This window comes from Prunus mume, linkage group LG6, assembly GCF_029339155.1.
Source record: "Prunus mume cultivar Tortuosa linkage group LG6, ASM2933915v1, whole genome shotgun sequence".
Classification (NCBI taxonomy): domain Eukaryota; kingdom Viridiplantae; phylum Streptophyta; class Magnoliopsida; order Rosales; family Rosaceae; genus Prunus; species Prunus mume.
The window spans coordinates 3,886,501-3,903,534 of NC_142703.1; the positions used below are offsets into that span (position 1 = coordinate 3,886,501).

The 17,034-nt window shown below is 34.1% G+C and overlaps 1 long non-coding RNA gene and 1 pseudogene across 1 annotated transcript; both read left to right on the plus strand.

The window, feature by feature from the left end:
- Positions 1–9,169: 9,169 nt before the first annotated feature.
- Positions 9,170–10,120, plus strand: LOC148915868 (uncharacterized; annotated as a pseudogene).
- A 4,043-nt stretch (positions 10,121–14,163) lies between these two features.
- Positions 14,164–14,881, plus strand: LOC107881425 (uncharacterized). Its single transcript, XR_001678047.2, has 2 exons — positions 14,164–14,252; positions 14,612–14,881. It is a non-coding gene; the product is annotated as an uncharacterized LOC107881425 (long non-coding RNA).
- Positions 14,882–17,034: the final 2,153 nt, after the last annotated feature.

The following is a 17,034-nucleotide window of genomic DNA, read 5'->3' on the forward strand; positions in this document are numbered from 1 at the left end:
GAGTTAAACCCAAAGTATAAAACGTGGACAGGCCTTATCTAATAAGTACGAGTCATTTTATAAAGAGGATTTTATCTAAGGTCATTAGATGGGTCCTATCTTTTTATTTGATTAAACTAACTAATTTGATTCAATAGCTAACTAATTTGATTCAATGATTAAGAGATAAGATCTCATCTAAAGTTGTGCTAGCCGCACAATTGTGGTTGGGCTAACTCAGCGTCAAACTTGCTTATCAAAATTTGTGTTATATGCGCAAGCAGTCTAATGTGATACGGTGATTCTTGGGTTTGTGATTTTATTTGAAATTGTTGAGGCCCAAAAATCTAAGGGGTTAAGCCCAAATTAATTCTTGGCCCAACACAGATAATGGAACACAAAAGAAGCTCAATCGGGACAAAAGAGAATTTGTAGGACGCACCAATACAAGCTACGAGCCACGTATCATGCCAAGCAAGCACGTGCAAAAGGGCCAAGAGTATGACAACTTTACAAAATCACGCTCACATATCCATTCGGTGTTACTTGGCCCGATTATAGCCTATCACAGCATAATAAAACTCAAGTACAAGCATAGGTGTCATGCAAGAAGAGACATTATTCTAACATCAAGTCGTGCCACAAGCTTAAGTGGGCCCAAGCCACAAAATTACCCACGGCTTGCTGAGAAGGTTGTGGTGTGGATGGGTACAAGCAATCACAGGGCCCATTGAGGGTTCGATGAATAAAGGTTTTAGGCCATTTGAGAGCATTAAAACTCAAGCTCATTCATCGAGCCCAAATACATGGGTTAGCATGAGAGAGAGAACATAACCCAATGCCTTAGAAAGAGTACAATAGCTTGTTTAGAAAACCTTATGTTAATTAGAGCACCCAAACACTTTGTCAAAAACACTTCCAGCAGCTTGACAAAAACCCATTAGATGCTGGAAAAAACACGTTAATACCCAACATTGTACACACAAGCCTAGCCCAAAGTCTTATAAAAAATCTGGCATCGTGATCCATCCTTGTTAGGACTCCAAGACGGTCAAACAAGGAGCCATGGCAGGAACCAACGGAAATCCATGTGTGAAGGACAAATAGCCATCGGACAAAGAACTCCACCCATCTCTTTTTTCCTCCATAAGCTCCATCTTGAAAATCCATAAGGAAAGCGGGTGGCGCCTCACCCTCATGGGGAGATCCAGCTGCATCAAACCCTTGGAACCACAAAAGGTTCCTTATCCATGCACCTTGTATAGGAGAATTTCACCAAATTAGATCAAGTAAGAAGAAGCAATGGAAAGAGGGGAGAAAAGTTAGACGAAATTGGGGCTCTTTTAACCTATAAAAGGGAGCTTCTCCTACCCAACGAAAGCATCATACATAGCCTGACCAAGCTTTGTCAAGCATCTGAGAATTTACTCAAGCCACCCAATCTTCTTCTTCGTTTGTTTTCTCCTTCCCCTTAAGATAGAAATTGTTCTAATCGTCCTCTGCCCACTTCAAACCCTTGTTCTCTTCAAGGAATTTATGCTTCTCTCTCTCTCTCTCTCTCAAATTGCTAAACTTGTGAAAGTTTAGCTCCCATGCCACAAGCTTCTCAAGCTAAGCCCTTAATCGATTTATCATATTTATTTATCTATTAGTGAAAAGAACCTAAGAATGTTTTTCTAAAGTGTCATCAGACTTTTCAAAAACTCTTTTGGGAGCTTGGTTTCGAACTTAGACACTTGGGGAATTTTGTTTCTTTTTCTTCTTACGACAGCCCAAGCCCATTCGTCAGGCTTTCTTTGAAACAAAAAAAAACCCTACAGAAATTAATCCCTAAAATTGTTTATTTTGTTAGGTAGGTTGAGAGGAAATGCAAACTTTGAGCTTTCTTAACTTTATCCTTAAATTGGCATTTCTTTTTAAGCCAAAAATAAAACCAACCTTTGTAAAGGGCAATGAGGAATTAAATTATTGTTGTAAATGTGAGATAAATAGACTTGTATGATCACAAACAATCTCACTTTCATCCAATAATTGTATTATGTCCTCTCGTCTTTTTGTTGGTCATAGTTGTATCTTCTCGGTTTTCTTAATGTAACTTCTCCCATCACAACTCTTTTTTTTTAATGTAAGCGATAGTCTACACGGAGATGAGATTTTGTCACACACACTACCAAAAATGTCATGATTGTTCAAACTTGAGATCACTATTGTGTAAGTCAATGCATTTTTCCACTAGACTAGACCTCATTGCCCACAACTTTTCTTTTAAGTCAAACTTCTCCCATCACATTATACAATTGAGAATTGGGTTAAGCTTTGACCAAAAAAGAAAACAAATGGGTAAGCATGAGTTAGAATGAATCATGATGGTGTGTGTTTACTGTTGCATAATTACATTACTACAAGTCAAGGTGAGGGCAAGTGCAACAAAGAAGATCAAGAATCCAAGATTCCTCGACAACACAATCTAAAGATTTAGAGATTGGACCAAATCACATTGGTTGAATAGTATCGGTTTCGATGTGAGGTAAAAAACAAACCTAACTGAATCACACCCACCCTTATCAGCAGTCATGGTTGATAAGAAGTGTTGGTGCTAAAACTAAATAGATATAGATAAGAGTAACTTATAGGTGATGCAGACGATTGGGGGGGCAGCGGTTGTGCCTTCGGTCAGCACGTTCTTCCTTGGTTGGCAATGCTGGATCTAGGCCAATGAGAGAACAACAGATGAGGACTAAAGCACCGGTGTGATACCGGCCGAAGACCCTTCGATGCTAAAGTTAGTTTAAAGAGCAAGTTATTGACAATGCAAGAGCATAGGAGTCAAGTCAAAAGTCTTACCATGTATCTAGGGCAAGATGCCTTATTTATAGAGAGTGTTGGGCATTCCCTTAGTTTCAATGTGGAACTCGTGGGAGTGTCTTCTGAGGTTGTCATGAGTCCCAACAAATATCCCAGCAGGAGATTCGAGAACGTCTCACAAGATGTCTTTTAGGGCATAGAATCGGCAAGGCGTGCCGGACGCTTGGTTGATGAATAATCGGAGGATAGAGCCGGAAGCGCTTGCCATTTGTAAGACTGGGCTCGCTAGCATGGGTTACAAGGCTATGTTGGGTGTGGAATCGGTCGTAGGCATCGAAGATACCTACCGATCCATACTACTTGGGTTGTCAGTGTGGGCCATAGGGTCTTCCTTAGTGTTGTACTCTTTCCACCGGTCATGACGTGAGTGGCAGGTCAAATATGGTACAAACAGGAAGTGTGCTTGTAGGGAAGAGAGATAGGGAGTGTGTGTATGTGTGCGCTAGGTTTATTTTTTATTTTCAAGATTTGATTATATTTGATTATATTTTATTATTTTTACTAGAACCAAATAGGGGTGGACATTAGAACCGAAAAATGAGAAAATCAAGTCGAACCAAGTCGGAAAAAAATTATATATATAATAAAGTTCAATCCAACTAAACATTGTTCTTAAACATAGTGCAATGATGAAAATGCCCCTATTTTTACTATTGTTTCCTGTTTTGTTTCCTCTCCAAAGCACAGTGAATTACTGAAAATGCCCTTCACTAAACCTTTTCTGCTCTTCCCTTTTTGCCCTTCTCCTTCAGTCTTTCTTCCCCTGCGAAAGTTTCGTCTACTCAAACAATGAGTCCATCTCCAGTTGATTTCGAACCAGCTGGTTGGCTTGGTTGGGGGGCAGCGATGGAAGATTTCCATTCACTGTTGGAGATGCTTTCGCGGCCGTCAATTTTTGTTTGGGGAGACGTGATGCGAATCCAGCCACCTTTAGGGTTTAGGGTTTAGCTTAATTTTCCATTCTTTCCATTATTCAAACTTCATCTCAAATAAAATAAATTTGATTTGTCGTTTACAAATGCATAGGAAAAACTGTTCTAAATAGTAGCGTGTCAACAATGATTTTCATCGATCCGAATATACAAGAATTAGATGCATACAAAATGGCGTATGATTTTTTATCCTTTTTATGCTAACGTACATCTTTCTTCCTCCTTTATCCGAAACTAATCACCTCTTTTATACATATAAAAGCAACAAAAACAAACACAGATTTGGCGCTTTTGCATATGCTATTAGAATGGTGCCTCCTTCGTCGATTCAACCGATCAGGCCTGAGGAATTAAAAACTGCTAAAAAGCTATCTGTACAAGAGTTGAATGTTCTTGATCCGGATTCATGAAAGGTAAAAATGCCAATTTCCTTCTTTTATCTCCCTATTATTCTTAATTTAACATACAACGTTATAAATTATTTTAACTAGAATTTATTTCGTTTTTCGCTTATTGTTGTATGTTTTATAATTGTTATCATTTTATTAACATGTCTGTTTAAGCATGTTCTAGGATGCTTTCATTTTATGTAAAGCAGTCATTACACGTTTTGATACGCGTAATGGATGGTGGTACATAGCATGCCTATCCTGCTTCAAACAACTTAGATCCATTGCCCACAGTGATGAACTGCTGTGTCCTAAATAGAACAATCAAATTCCTCTCCCTTGGTAATACAAATATTATCAATTAGTTTCATCTTATTTTTTTCATGAACTTTAAACACAATTATCTTACATTATTAAAACATTACATGAATTTTACATACATGTTTAAAGTTGGTTTGGTTCTTGAGGATTCAACTGATGAAACGAATGCTATGATCATTAGAAAAGTAGCAGAGCAGTTGTTTGGAATTTCTTGTAATGAATTGGTTATTCACCACGATTATATTCACCAGCAAGAGTTTCCACATGCAATTCTACAGACAAGAGGCCAATGTAAAAAATTTCAACTTCGATTTGGGAGCATAAAAACTGATTCAAACAAAAATGATTTGCTCATTCAAGTTGTGTCTGATGAGAAGGTACAACTTCTTAAATCAGGATCAGAAGCAAACTTTGTTGAACGTCAGAAAAAAAAAAAATTGTTGCCCAAATGCTTCCACCCACTCCCCCACTTATTTCAAAGTGAACACCGCCTATATTTCTCGCTGTCTCATCCAATCCTTCTTCGGTGCAGCCTATTTCAAATTCGAAAAAGAGACGTAAACTTGCAATGAAGAGAGCTCTTCTCGCCTCTTTAACAAGTAAAAAACAGAAAATGTTAGATTTTACGTAACAATTAACTCATTCGTATCTATATTTTTACATAAACATTTACTAATACTTTTCTTTTCACTGTGTTTTACATGTTTCTAAGTGATGTTGAAGCTGAAAACAAATATGAGAAAAATGTTGTTGTGCAAACCAGAGAAGAAAACGTGTCAGATTCTGACAATTTATCAACGATCGGTTTGAAGAAGAAAATAGTCCAAGGCAGTTCCGAAACCGCCTCTCCTACTTCGACATAAGAGTTCGTGCTCTTTCCTTTTCAATTCATTCATCTCGCTGACGCACACATTACACACCAAATATTTCATTGTTATTTCTCATTTTTACTTATTAAACTTAATTATATCATAATAATTAATACTTGCCATTTTAATCTGATTGTGCACAAGTCACTAGTACGAAAAATTGGGTACAAGAAGGCTGCAGAGAATATAAATACAAGTTGAGGGCATACAAAATTTATTGCAAGATAGCTCCCACATAATTCTGGACGAAAATCACAGGCTGCAATCCATTCCAATTTAATCGTGGACATACAAAATTTCATTGTTATTTCTCATGTTTACTTATTAAACTTAATTCTATCATAATAATTAATATTTGCCATTTTTTTACTTTATGCCAACAAAGAGCTAAAACCTCTTTAAAAAGAGAAAAAAGGGCATCAGCCAGGCAAACAACAAATGCAGCAACAATAAAAGCCCTTTACCAAAAACATCAAATAAGAAAAATCCATGTCCACCACCCATTAAAATATAGATAAACGCATGTACAAGTTTTTTTGAACAATATGCAACTTAAGGCTGCTCATATTTTGATGTTTTAATAGCTGCTTGATATATTAAAATATGTACAATATTTTAACATAACAAGCAGCATATAAAACATGATGTTAGTTTATGTTTTGCAACATAAGCTTGCCAAACTCATGATGGCATTGTTTACATCTCAATGTATATATAAATAAGCCAAACTCATGATAGCACTATTTGCATCCCCTCAACTTTTTAATAGATTAATGACTTGCTGATGAATTTCTAAACATGCTATTGAATCCTTTCTTCCTTACCCAAATTGATTCTGTAATGGGTTGTTAATTTGTTGTTGTAATGATAGGTTTAGATAATTACAATATATGAGCATGTTGGTGAATCCTTTAAGCGTTTTGGTAATTAGGTACTTGAGAACTCCCAACGTGGGGAGAGAGTGACAATGCGTAATTGATTGAAGGGAAAAAGATGATTTCTTTCTCTTTGGCCCCGTTTGGTTCATGAGAAAGGAATCTTGGGGACGGGAAAGCAATTGATTTCCCATGTTTAGTAAGTCAGGCATGGAAAATCGTTGCCTTAGACATGGGAAAGTAGGAGGGAAAGTGATGTCATCCTTCCTCCTTGGGTTTTACTTTCCCTTCCCATGGGAAAGTAAGGCCAGAATTAAATGCATTTTTTTTCTGACTATTTTGTCCTTACTAATAATTTATAATTACAGTTTATCCAACAGCAGCAACGTTTTATTTCCCCTTGACTATTCTTTTTTGTTTTTTTTAATTCATATTTCTTAAAACCCTCCCAGCAGCAACGTTCTATTTGTCCAAATATTTCTCATAACTCTATCTAACAAGGAAGGCAAAACTTCAACCTCACCCAGGTTTTCACATTCTCATCATCAAAGCAACTTCAAACAAGATGGGTATTATACTTCTATTCATGACCCAATATTTTTCATGTTTATTTTTCTTCTTCCTTTTTTTCCCCACTTGAGCACCCAAAATTTCATTATATGAATTGACTTGAGCTTTGGGTTTAAAAGTTGGATAATTTGATGTCTTTCTATTTTTTCTTTTTCTTTTTCTAGGTTTAACATGTATTTTGCTCTAATACACCGTCTGAAATTTTGATTGAGGTAAGACTAGACGTTGATAGAGGAATTTTTATTTTTTAATTTGGTGTCTGTGGGATGGTGGATTATGATGCCAATTACCCAAATCACACTAATAAAGTTTGCTTAATTATGGATTGATGTTTTTACATTAGTTTTGGTATTTAGGTTTCTCGTTGATTGTTTTCTTGCTATAATTGATCGTGGTATTAATTGGTTATGTTATTAATGATATATTATGCGGTAATGGTGCGTATAAAATTGTCAAAGAGGAAATGGACTCTTCTAATGTTGGACTTTGTTAGGTGTTTGTTCATCATATTCTACATTATAACGTATATCATTACGGAAAGACATTATAGAAAATACCTCTTGAGATCAAGACCTAGAAATAATGATTTTCAGAGAATTGGAAATATGAATCGCATGATATATGAGACTGATAGAAGATGTGTAGACAAACTCCACATGGATTTACATACATTCTCCAAGTTATGCTCTATGCTAAGAGCCACTGGTAGACTCCATGATACAATGAATGTTTCTGTAGATGAAATGGTAGCTGTCTTTTTGAATGTATTGGCACATCACAAGAAGAACAGAGTCATACAAAATGATTTTTACCGTTCTGGGGAAACCATTAGTAGATATTTTAATGCAGTTTTAGGGGCAGTTTTATGTCTACAAAATGAGTTGTTAAAAACACCAGAACTGGTGCATGAGAACTCTACAGATGAGAGGTGAAAATGGTTTAAGGTAAATCATGAATTTGCCAAAAGTCTTTATTCTTATATGAAAAATAAGAAATAAATTTTGCTTATAAATTGTTTAATATGTTTAATCTTGTAAAATTGTCTTGGAGCGCTAGATGTGACATATATTAGATTACATGTGCCATAAGCTGACAAGCCTATGTACTGAACTAGGAAGAATGAGATTGCTACAAATGTCTAGGGAGTATGCTCCCAAGATATGCAATTCATATATGTATTACTTGGTTGGGAGGGTTCTGCTGTAGATTCCCGAATACTTCGTGATGCAATTAGTAGAAGACATGGGTTAAGGGTCTCTCGTGGTAAGAGATGATTGAGTGAATTAATTAAATTATTAAAGTTCTTGGTATTTAATATTTTTTTTATATTTTTATCAACAATAATAGTCACAACTTTTATTTAATAGAAAATTATTACCTTGTTGATGCTGGATATCCAAATGGAGAAGGATTTCTTGCCCCGTACAGAGGGCAGCGATATCATTTAAATGATTGGAGAGATGGATATCAACCTACCACTCCTAAAGAATATTTTAACATGAAGCATTCTTTAGCTAGGAATGTAATAGAGAGGTGTTTTGGATTACTTAAGTTACGTTGGGCAATACTGAGGAGTCCTTCATTTTTTCCAGTGAAGACACAATGCCGGATTATTATAGCTTGTTGTCTTCTTCACAACCTTATAAGAAGAGAAATGACTATTGATCCGAAGAAAATGAGTTAAACAAAAATATATACAACCAAGAAGAAGATGATGTTATCACTAGCATTGACTCATCAGAAGAATGGGCTGTTTGGAGGGCAAACTTAGCCAATCATATGTTCAATGAATGGAGAGAAAATAGGAACCCAAGATGAGCAATTGAAATGGAGAAGAACCTTTTTCTAGGTCGATTTTGGAATGGGGATAAGGGCCTTAAGTTGGTTGAATGTTATATCTTGAAAATTAGATTTTGATGGATATGTGTAGACATTAAACTTTGGAATGTTGTTGATGTTGTTTTTTTTGTTTTTTTGATTTGGATGTTATAATTCAAGGTTTAGACCTTAAAGTGATTTCTCAAGTGACTTGTCTTAAGTAATTACAAGATTATGTGTAAGATTTGAATTGTGTGATGTACTTGCAAGCTGTGTGATCATGTATTTGTCATACTGATTTGCCAATGTTCATTCTAGTTTTTTTTTCTTTTTCTTTTTTGGCTTATTCAGTTATTGCACCCTTACCACCTTTTTTTTCTTCATCTAACTCTACTTCCAGTGCACTTTTTGCTTGATAGAATAAATATACTTCTATATCAATGAGCTCTTCTAGAAAGTTTCTATAGAACTTGTTTACAACATAAGACTTTGTTTGTTAGTTGTACGTTAATTTTACATGTTTATGTTCAAATTTTTCTTGTGTATATAGGATGGATTTGGGTATGAACTCAACACCTACTACTGCTGGAAGGAATAAAAAGGATAAGCACATTTGGACCCCTATCGAAGATGCATCTCTAGTTGAGGCTTTAAATGAATTATGTGTCGGTGGCTATTGGAAGGTTGACAATGAGTTTAGATCTAGATATTTGGGACAATTAGAAAAGGCTATGGAACAAAAGTTACTTGGATGTGGATTAAAAGCAGTTCCTCACATTGAGTCTTGTGTGAAGACATTGAAGAAACAAACACTAGCCATCTCTGACATGCTCACCAACTCAAGTGGTTTTGCATGGAATGATGAAGAAAAAATGGTGGTATGCGAGAAACAAGTCTTTGATGATTGGGTTAAGGTAAGCCAAATTGTATTCAGAATTGGCATCTAATTTCATGGAAAAAAAAAATAGGTCCATAATTCTGCAAAAGGATTAAGAAACAAACCATTTCCTCATTATGATACTCTAGTGGAAGTTTTTAGGAAAGATCGAGGAAAATGGCAAATGAGCTGAAGGTCCTGCTGAAGTGATTGAAGATCTTACTGATAATAATACTTTTAATTTTGAAGGAGATGGCCTAGATGACATCAATTTTTCTTCCCCTACTACCCAAACTCCTATATGTCATCCTTCAACTCGTCCCAATAAAGGGCACGAAATGACAATTGGTCGCAAACTATAGGAGATATGGCTAGCACACTTCGATCTTTTGTGGACATGACCAAGACTCATTTGGAGACTATGAAATGTGTTCTAATGAGTGAGAATGCAATATCATAGCGAAGAGCCAAAATTGTTGATGAGCTTAAAAAAATTCAAGGTTTGAGTGATATGGATGTCATTGATGTTGCTGCTGCAATTATCAATGATGACGCAAAAATTGACCTCTTGTTCACTTTACCAGATAATTTAAAGATACAATGGGTTAAGAAACTTCTTCACTAGTATTAGAAATGGTTTTTAGTTCTACAATTTGAATGAATCTCATGTTAGAAACTATCTTATTGAAATGTTTTAGTGCAATATTTTGGAATGTAGGTGATGACTTAAGCTTGGCTGGGCTATATTGTATTTTGAATTTTAGATGCATATGCAGATGCATTTTAAGGAACTGTTGATGATGTTGTAGTACTTGTTTTTTCGTTTAGAATCTTGTGATTGTGAGTGAGGAACTTCAATCGATCTGCTGGTTGTAGAGGCATTTTGATGAATAGTTTTATTAGTATGCTAGTTGCATATGGATTTTGAAAAACAGTTTCATGAAATGCATATGCAGTTTCTCAAACTACTTTGTGATTAATTCATATTTGCTGTTAAAATGCTGATAATGTTGTCATTGGTTTTGTTTTCAGAATTTTTTTTTATTGGATTTAATGGTCTATGAAATTGTAAACCCAGATGGATCAATATTAAAATGCAATATGCAGGATTGATATGTGATTCAATCTTTGTACTACACAGCAAAAATAAAAAACACAACAAATTGAGAAAATAAATGAAGACAACATATTTGTACGAAATCTCGCACGAGGAAAAAACCCTCCACGTAGGAGAGAAAAACCTCAAAGCGCACAACCAATTTCACTAAAAACTTAAGAACAAATACAATACTCAATTGATACTTTCTTACACCACAAAAGAAGATTGATCAAATACTCTTGTCTTGTACAAACACGTCCTCTTCACTTTCTCTTGGATGAACACCAATTCACACATGTTGATCTTCCTAACAAGGAAAGCTTCCATAATGTTCCATAATGAATGAATGATATGTTATGCTCTCAAACAGCCTTTTATCTTTCTCTCTTGATCTTATAAAACAATCTCACGATTTTGATTATAGTGCACAAAGGAGGGTAAAAGGAAAACTTATAGCACAACCCTTTATATACTAAGTTAACTCGTTTACCTAATAAACAAAGAGATTGGCTTGATTTAAACCTCTTCCTTATTTAAGACTCTATGCAGATTTGTATAGACTTTACACTAACTCAATCTTTAATTGGAAAAACAAATCCAATATGAATGCAAATGATTCTTACCATAAAAGAGTTTTGCCGTGTAACACTAGTCAATCATGCTCCTCATTTATCGCAAGGTCCAACTATCGCAAGTTACAATTAATTCTAAGACTAGGAATACCCAACTTACAGATTTTTTACATTTGCTAGGAAATAGTCAACTAAAAATACACTTTCAGTCTGCTAGCTGCATATGTAGTTTGAGGAACTGTTTTATGTTAAAATTATATATATACTAAAACTGAGTTCAGGAATTCACTGTTCCTAGACTGTAGCTTAGCAATAGTGAAGTGACGTTTGTGTCCCTCTCTTTTTACTGTTTGCACACTCATTTTTCTCATCAGAACAGTGAAATCACGGTTTTGTCCTTAATTAATTAGTTTCATCTCTTTCCCGTTTTGCCCCCGTCTCCTTCGATGCCTACATCCGGAATGTTCGACGTTTTTCAGAACCATCTGCCCAAGCCTTCGTTTTCGTTTCCATCGTTCGCCCCCTTCGTTGCCTTCTTCTTTCCATACGCTTCCATTGTTCACCTGTTTCCTTGCCTTCTTCTCTTTTGATTCGAAAATCAATCTCTATCTAAAAGTGTGCGCACAGTAACGCCGCCGTCGGCGTACGTGGCACCGACACCATCGTTCTCGGCGTCAAAAAGAAGTCCACAGCAAGCTCCAGGACTCCAGGTCCATCTCTCTCTCTCAAACAATGTTTTTCTGTGCTTTGATCTAACAGATTGAAAATGAGGTTGGGTTTAGGGTTAGGGTGCAAGAAAAAAACAGAGTAATTAATTTTGATGATTCAGAAAAAACAGAGTAATTAATTTTCTATTTTATATTTTGATTTGTGTTTGTGACTATTTGATTACGCAGGCATACTTACTAACCATTTGTTTGTTTGTCCTTGAATTGCGAATCCTCAAGTGATTTACAGGGCCTGTTTGGAATTCAAAGGAAAATTGAGCAAATTGAGTCATTATTATGCTTGGATTCAACAGGTGTTTTTCTCTCATTTCCCCACAATTTTTTTCCCTTTTTCAATCTTTTTAATTTTTATTCAAAGGAAAAATGAGCAAATTGAGTCATTATTATCCTTGGATTCAATAGGTGTTTTTCTCTCATTTCCCCACAATTTTTTCCCTTTTTCAATCTTTTTGATTCTTATTATTGAATGGGTGTGTGAGTAATGTTGGGTTCAATTGTACATAATGTGTTTATTGATTTTGTAACGGTGGATTTGATTTGGAAAGGAAAGAGAGCATCTTTGTCAACATCAGACAGTCTATGTGTTCTTTTCTTACTATGATGACTTCTAATGATGTTGATGACTGATGGAGAGGGAAAAACAGAGGAGAATGGTATGTGTATAGAGTTGTTTTTTCCATTGAAATTATGATTTGGATATGTGGTAGGATTGATTTTTGATTGAATTGAAGAACTGCGTATGTGTTCTATTAAAAATTTCATTATGGTTATGAACCAGACATATCCATTAATCAATTATAATCAATCGTAAAAACAATTGTACTAATTCATTAATCAATTATAATGAATGATGTTAAAAAAGAAAATAGTTAGTCTTGACCAAAAGTTGATATATTAAAGCTAATGAACTAATCAACCAAAAACTGACGCATAAAAGCGTGCTTAGGGACCAATGTTGCTTTTCATATTTGATTTTCAAGTCTATTGGTGCTCAAGGACCAATCCTGCTTCTGATATTTTGTTTTCAACTGATTTGCTTAGAAAAAATAGAAAACAAGTTTGATTTTTTGCAATCTCTGTTCATAAATGAGTAATTGTTGATGGCGCTTCTTTTCTTTTTCTTTCTTTTGGCCTTTTTGGGTTGTTTCTGTGTTTTGTCTGTTTGGTTGCGGATGCCTTATCCACCTTTTCAATATATCGTTTCTCTTTAGAAAAGAAAATCAATATTCAAGACATCTTTGCTCCAAAATAATGTATGCATGCATTAATTTTGGTAAACTAAATTGAGTTTATGCTTATGGGATTAAATATTTTTCCATATTTTTGTTGCACTGTTTCTTTTCTTATTCTTATATGCAGGGATGATGATTTGTTTTCTTTTCATTTCAGTTTTAAACAGATTTGCAGTTCTTTTCTCTTGCTTAAATTTGTGAAATATATGTATATGGAGAGCCCATATTAAGAAATGGCAGTTACGCATTATGTAGCCTTTTTATTGGGTTTAACGATGGAGTACAATGTGTTCATTTGATGTTTTTAGCTGAGATTGTGATCAATTTCATTTTGTGGATTTTCAGGTTTTGCAAGATGATAGTAGTGTATGAGAGCGTCAAGAGGAGGCTGTGAGTAGAAGGCGGTTCTTTGCAGGCTAGACAAGGTTGAAAATGGTTTTTATTTTATTTTATTTTTCCTGTTTTTGTACGACCCTTTTTGTTCACTTATTCTCCCCGAATATTTGCCTAAAGTAGTTAAATAAATTATTGCAACTATTCAAAACTATATATATGTTTGGTATTATATCATGTTGCGTACGAATTGAGCAATGAGAAGATGAAAGATCAGTTACAGAGAAACAGGTGGTGCAAATGTTACATTTGTATTTTTTTGGTTTCATTCTTTTATTATACTAATGCCTCATTGCCTTTTTTTTTGTTTTTTTCCTTTTATGATGTGTCTCTGGAACCAGCAAAAGTTCCCTCTCTGGACTTGCTCCACTTGAAGCAGTGCTATTTGATATTGATAGAACTCCATGTGATTTAGATCCCATTCATTTCAATGCCTTCCACAAAATGCTTCCATAGGTAAAGTGATTGTTTTGTTTCCTACTATTCTGTCAGCAGGAAAATATGCAGGATTTATTTGGTCATAATTTGACATTTTTCTTGGGTTTTATGGACTACAATGTGTTCATTGGAAAACATTAGTTCATTTGGTGTTTTTAGTTGAGGTTGTGGTGATTTTCATTTATTTTCTTTTTGTGGCTTTTCAATTTTTGCAGATGTTAACAGTGTACAAGAGAATCAAGAAGAGGCTGTGAGTAAAAAGAGGTTCTTTGCAGGCTAGACAAGATTGAAAAAGGTTTTTTTCTTTTCTTTTTCCTGTTTTTGTTCGAAACTTTTTGTTCACTTATTGTCCCAGAATATTATGCTCAAAGTAGTTAAATTTCTGTCCAAAATGTTTTATTTGTGTTTCTTGATTTGAATGAAAGTTTGGTATTTCATCCTTTTTTTAGGAATTTTCTTTTAAATTTGGTCATAGCCAACTGCTATTATACCATTTTTAATAATTTGTTACAAACTTGATTTTAACCTATATATGTATTTGCTTGAACATTAATTTCTCACAGTTAACACAAGTCTTATTGATCAATTCTTATCATTAATTCTGCAATCTACCATATAGGCTAATCACATCATTTTATATTTCTTGAGTTGTAGGTATTGTGCTACAAATTTCAAGTGGAACCAAGTGTTATTCTACTAAGATTTGTAGATGTTGTGACATAAATGGCAATACAGTTTATTTTTGAACTATATCAGCTTACTTCCTCATTGGATGAACTTAGTCTATAAATGGCAATATATGTATCAGTTTTGACCATAGGTATCTATAGATTTTCTATGCTTCTGTACAACAAACTTGCGCAAGGTTTGATTCTGATATGGGTATTTGGTTTCATTTATTAAAGTTTGGATCTTTTGGTTTCATTATGGTATAGGTATTTAATAATTTGTGCAATGACTGAAATTATACTTTTGTCCACCAGATTCGTACAATGCTTGGCATATTTAAATTATGGTTTATGCAATTGATTTTTTTGCGTATTTAATAAATTGTCACAGTTCTAAATTTGTTATCAATTAATTAAATAAACTGAGCTTAGATCTTTGTCCATCATATTAATAGAATGCTTGATGTATCTAAATTGTTGTTTGTCATGTATTGATTTTTTAACTTAATTATGTGATAATCGTTATTGCCTTCATTCAATAGAAACCACTTCTACAGTAGAGCCAACAAGAGATAGATTCCTTTTCAACAGACATCAAGGTACAAAAATCCCCTTCCCCAACCAGTAGCATATATGTAAAGACATGTCCGAACTCTCTTGAACAAAGAGCAGCTCAACTGTTGATATTTTGATTGCTGCTTGGTTTAATAAAATATGATCAATATTTTAAGATAACAAGCAACATATAAAACATGTTATTAGTTTTTATTTTCTAACTTAAACTTGCTATATATTTTCATAACTTTATACACATTTCAGATAGTTTTAAAACCCGCAGCATCGCGCGGGCACCTTTGCTAGTCATATCTGAAGTCTTGTTTTATATGAAATCAATATGAGGATAATAAATATAAAGTCTAGTTTTGTAGAATGTTGATGATGTTTCAATTGGTTTTGTTTTCTGAATTGTGTGATTGTGATCCAATTTTCTGCTAGCTGTATATGCAGTTTGAGAGATGCAGATTAACTGCTTTATGTTTAATTCATATAAAGTCATGTTTTTAGAATGTTGATGATGTTTAGATGTTGAGATGTTGAAGTCAATTCTTTTTTATTTATTTATTATTATTATGTATGCTGATTAGTCTTTTTTAAAGTATAATATATATATTTTTAAATTCATATGTAGATGAACTGTTTTGCATATGGACTGCTTTTTGATAAGAATACACCCAATTCCAGCAAATTGTATTCATTTTTTTATTTTAAAAAGCACAGAACTGACTAGTGACAAGAAAGAACTAATCCAACACCAAAGGTCAGAAATTGAAATTTTGCATATTCGGACCATCAATAGGACATTGGTGTAATGTTTAATAATTAAATTGGAAAGTTTAATAAAATTAATAGATTTTTCATATTTTTAATAGGGGTACAATTGGAAAACCAAACAAAATTTGTTTTCCATTCCTACTCAAAACAAATATGGGAAAGGAAATAAAGTGATATTTCCGGGTTACTTTCCCGGTATTACCAAACATGGGAAAGGAACCACCATTTCCCATTCCTTGGGAAATCACATGGGAAATGATTTCCCATCAAATCCATTCCGTGAACCAAACGGGGTGTTTATGTGTACTACCATTGTTTCATATTGCATAACAGCAATTTGATGTATGAGTATATATATCTCTATAGGTCATCTAATAGAGTTTGATCTATATTGTCTACTCATATACGGATTAGATAAATGGAGATGAAAAATTTGGGGGTCCGGTTCTTTTAAGAGTGCAAAAGAGTGAGGTAATTTTGCATCAAAATGATTTCTGCATCTATAAAGTTTGTATACCATGTTGTGTTACCATTTCTTAAAGATTCTATCTAATTTTTCAAAGTTTTTTGCCCAATTCTACACTTTGCTATACGTGCAACCTGTGACCAGGAAAATCATTGTAACAATCGACAAATTATTAAATTCCCCTTTTGATTTTTCTGATATTATGAAATTGCTTCCATCCTTTTTGAAGGCTAAATGATTTTGTTATGATATTTGCTTATGCTTTTGGAAGAGAAACTTTTGTCAACTGGAATCTCCTAATTCCCAGATTTTGCCAAATCTTTAGTAAAACTTAATGATTGCAATTAATTATATTCCTTATTTAATTTGTTGTTGTGGATTTTCAATTTTTCCAAAATATGATTAATATTTTAAGATGACAAGCAACATATAAAACATGTTATTAGTCTTTATTTTGTAATTTAAACCCTCAACATCGTGAAGCCACCTTTGTTTAGTAAAATAAAAACTTAATCGACTAAAAAAGTCAAAATGGGGCCGAAAACTGAACCGGGATTATATATGTTTATTTTTGTGAATGATACTATTCTGAACCAAAACCTAAGTACCAT